Here is a 4,983-nt window from a genome sequence, read left to right on the forward strand (position 1 = left end):
AGTCATCACTCTCAGTAATTTTCAGCCACTAGTCTTCCAACTGTTTCTTTTCCAGTCTACTTAGTCTCAAGTTAGCTTCAATTTTTGTGTATTCTAGATTGTCCCAGTTTGTGGACTTTGTTTTCTATTTCTTCTATTTTATTGCATAATTATCTAAGTATGCCCGCATGTTTTCTTCTGTGGATGTTCGTGTGTGATGTTGATGTGGCTATACTTATTACCGTTTATCTGTGTTTGCTGTTTTTGTTGTATTTTTTCCATTCATGAGTGTTTTGTGGATGTCTGATTTTTTCCTGCTGTTTCCATCTCATTGTGTTCTATTTCTGTCTGACTCACATGGTGTAGAAAATTCTAGTCATATGTAAAATCAATAAGTGGGTCTAGAGCTTCAATTCAGTCCCTTGTCGACCAGTCTGGTGTGGCAGTTGAACATAGCAAAACAGGAGCCAAAGTTTTAAATTCCACATTCAAGAAATTGTTCATGCAGGAAAACCATGCAAACATACCATCAGACACACTCCCGTGTGGATGACATATAAATACCTGGCATAGAGAAACAACTGAAAGATTTGAAAAGGAATAAACCATCAGGTCCAGAAGGAATTCCAGTTTCATTTTAGAAAGAGTACTTTACAGCATTGGCCCCTTACCTAACTTGCATTTATCGCGAATCTCTCACCTAGCACAAAGTTCCAAGTGACTGGAAAAAAGTGCAGGTGACTCCATTGTATAAGAAAGGTAAAAGAATGGACCTGCAAAGTTACAGATCAGTATCCCTAACTTCTGTTTGCTGCAGAATCCTTGAACATATTCTCAGTTCAATTATAATAAATTTTCTTGAGGCTGAGAAGCTTATGCCCACGAATCAGCATGGTTTTAGAAAGCATCGCTCATATGAAACTCAGCTTGCCCTTTTTCACATGGTATACTGAGAACTATTAACAAAGGGCAACAAGCAGATTCCATATTTCTAGATTTCTGGAAAGCATTTGACACGTTGCCCCATTGCAGGCTGTTAACAAAGGTACGAGCATATGGAATAAGTTCACATATATGTGAGTGGTTTGAAGACTTTTTACATAATAGAACCCAGTATGTTGTCTTTGATAGTGAGTGTTCATCAAAGGAAAGGGTATTATCAGGAGTGGCCAGGGAAATGTGACAGGACTGCTGCTGTTCTCTCTCTATATATAAATGATTTGGTGGACAGGATGGGCAGCAATCTGCAGTTGTTTGCTGATGATGCCATGGTGTACAATAAGGTGTCAAAGTTGAGTGACTGTAAGAAGATACAAGATGACTTAGACAAAATCTACAGTTGGTGTGGAAACATGTAAGTTAATGCGGATGACTAGGAAGAACAAACCAGTAATGTTCAGGTACAGTATTACTAGTGCCCTGCTTGACAAAGTCAAGTCATTTAAATATCTGGGAGTAATATCGCAAAGTGATATGAGGTGGAATGAGCAAGTGAAAATTGTGGTAGGGAAGGCAAATGGTCGACTTCAGTTTATTGGGAGAATTTTAGGAAAGAGTGGTTCACCTGTGAAGGAGACCACATGTAGGACACTAGTGTGACCTAGTCTTGAGTACTGCTCAAGTGTTTGGGATCCATACCAGGGCAGATTGAAGGAAGACATCAAAGCAATTCAGAGGCGGAATGCTAGATTTGTTGTTGTTGTTGTTGTGGTCTTCAGTCATGAGACTGGTTTTGATGCAGCTCTCCATGCTACTCTATCCTGTGCAAGCTTCTTCATCTCCCAATACCTACTGCAGCCTACAACCTTCTGAATCTGCTTAGTGTATTCATCTCTTGATCTCCCTCTACGATTTTTACCCTCCACACTGCCCTCCAGTACCAAATTGGTGATCCCTTGATGCCTCAGAACATGTCCTACCAACCGATCCCTTCTTCTAGTCAAGTTGTGCCACAAACTCCTCTTTTCCCCAATTCTATTCAATACCTCCTCATTAGTTATGTGATCTACCCATCTAATCTTCAGCATTCTTCTGTACCACCACATTTCGAAAGCTTCTATTCTCTTCTTGTCTAAACTATTTATCGTCCATGTTGCACTTCCATACATGGCTACACTCCATACAAATACTTTCAGAAACGACTTCCTGACACTTAAATCTATACTCAATGTTAACAAACTTCTCTTCTTCAGAAACGCTTCCCTTGCCATTGCCAGTCTACATTTTATATCCTCTCTACTTTGACCATCATCAGTTATTTTGCTCCCCAAATAGCAAAACACCTTTACTACTTTAAGTGTCTCATTTCCTAATCTAATTCCCTCAGTATCACCAGACTTAATTCGACTACATTCCATTATCCTCGTTTTGCTTTTGTTGATGTTCATCTTATACCCTCCTTTCAAGACACTGTCCATTCCATTCAGCTGCTCTTCCAAGTCCTTTGCTCTGTCTGACAGAATTACAATGTCATTGGCAAACCTCAAAGTTTTTATTTCTTCTCCATGGATTTTAATACCTACTCCAAACTTTCCTCTGGTTTCCTTTACTGCTTGCTCAATATACAGATTGAATGGCATCGGGGAGAGGCTACAACCCTGTCTCACTCCCTTCCCAACCACTGCTTCTCTTTCATGTCCCTCGACTCTTGTAACTGCCCTCTGGTTTCTGTACAAATTGTAAATAGCCTTTCGCTCGCTGTATTTTACCCCTGCCACCTTCAGAATTTGAAAGAGAGTATTCCAGTCAACATTGTCGAAAGCTTTCTCTAAGTCTACAAATGCTAGAAACGTAGGTTTGCCTTTCCTTAATCTTTCTTCTAAGATAAGTCGTAGGGTCAGTATTGCCTCACGTGTTCCAACATTTCTACGGAATCCAAACTGATCTTCCCCAATGTCAGCTTCTATCAGTTTTTCCATATGTCTGTAAAGAATTCGCGTTAGTATTTTGCAGCTGTGACTTATTAAACTGATAGTTTGGTAATTTTCACATCTGTCAACACCTGCTTTCTTGGGGATTGGAATCACTATATCCTTCTTGAAGTCTGAGGGAATTTCGCCTGTCTCATACATCTTGCTCACCAGATGGTAGAGTTTTGTTTAGCCTGGCTGTCCCAGGCTGTCAGTAGTTCTAATGGAATGTTGTCTACTCCCGGGGCCTTGTTTCGACTTAGTTCTCTCAGTGCTCTGTCAAACTCTTTACGCAGTATTATATCTCCCATTTCATCTTCATCTACCTTCTCTCCCATTTCCATAATATTGTCCTCAAGAACATCGCCCCTGTGTAGACCCTCTATATACTCCTTCCACCTTTCTGCTTTCCCTTCTTTCCTTAGAACTGTGTTTCCATCTGAGCTCTTGATATTCATGCAAGTGGTTTTCTTTTCCCCAAAGGTCTCTTTAATTTTCCTGTAGACAGTATCTATATTACCCCTCGTGAGATAAGCCTCTACATCCTTACATTTGTCCTCTAGCCATCCCTGCTTAGACATTTTGCACTTCCTGTCGATCTCATTTTTGAGACGTTTGTATTCCTTTTTGCCTGCTTCACTTACTGCATTTTTGTATTTTCTCCTTTCATCAATTAAATTCAGCATCTCTTGTGTTACCCAAGGATTTCTACTAGCCGTCTTTTTACCTTCTTGATCCTTTGCTGCTTTCACTACTTCATCCCTCAGAGCTACCCATTCTTCTTCTACTGTACTTCTTTCCCCCATTCCCATCAATTGTTCCCTTATGCTCTCCCTGAAACTCTGTACAACCTCTGGTTCTTTCAGTTTATCCAGGTCCCATCTCCTTAAATTCCCACCTTTTTGCAGTTTCTTCAGTTTTAATCTACAGTTCATAACCAATAGATTGTGGCCAGAGTCCACATCTGCCCCTGGAAATGTCTTACAATTTAAAATCTGCTTCCTAAATCTCTGTCTTACCATTATATAATCTATCTGAAACCTTTGAGTATCTCCAGGGTTCTTCCATGTATACAACCTTCTTTCATGATTCTTGAACCAAGTGTTAGGTATGATTAAGTTAAGATTTGTTACCGGTAGGTTAGAACATCACATAAGTGTTACAGAGATGCTTCAGGAACTCAAATGGGAACCCCTGGAGGGAAGGCCATGTCCTTTTTGGGAAACATTATTGAGAAAATTTAGAGAACCAGCATTTGAAGCTGACTGCCAAGCAAATCTACTAGACAGTAGTTTTTCGCTCACTATTTGCGAGTGGAACTGGAGGAGAAATGACAAGTAATGATACAGAGTACCCTCCACTACACACTGTACAGTTGCTTCCGGAGTTTCTATGTAGATGTACTGTGGTCCTATTTTTGAGTGACTGAGATGGTGCTGTGGTCCTGTTCCTTTGAGTACATAACACAAACATCACTTATTGTGGATGTTATAGTCCTTGGCTGAACCCATCTGATGATAGACATGCAGTTTAAAACTGTTGCTATTCTTTATGAACAGAAGCATAGATATGTAACAGTCTCTGAGTTTGATCTGTTTCCAATATAGCAATGAGACAATATCACAGTCTGTCAGATAAATGATGCCTCATCATCATTTGACTAAGATAGCTATTACAGCTGTGTTGTGTCGTGCCCATAGCTGCAAATGTAATTCCGATCTGGGACAAGAAGTTCTCAATTTTTATGCAGGTCGTTGAAGTAGACTGTAGGGCTAATGGTTTGCATTTGGTAATGTTGTGCAGCACTGTTGTGATGGCTACATATTCAATCCTTTTTAGTTTCCAAAGCTATTGATGGTGTCCCCTAATTTGTGGAAACTCATGTTATTAAAATTAACAGACAGTTTTCGTTTTAACAAGTATATTTCAAATAGCATAATAATTGCAGTCAAGGAAGAAAAACTAAGAATTTAATTTTTTAAATGTTTACTTTCATCCCAAACAAATTATTAGTAGTAAAAACATCACTCACAGTCTCTGCCATGTATTTAGATATGTTTCATGAACTACATGGCTAAATGTCCAAGTTGCTGAC

Source organism: Schistocerca piceifrons, chromosome 8 (assembly GCF_021461385.2).
Source record: "Schistocerca piceifrons isolate TAMUIC-IGC-003096 chromosome 8, iqSchPice1.1, whole genome shotgun sequence".
Lineage (NCBI taxonomy): Eukaryota > Metazoa > Arthropoda > Insecta > Orthoptera > Acrididae > Schistocerca > Schistocerca piceifrons.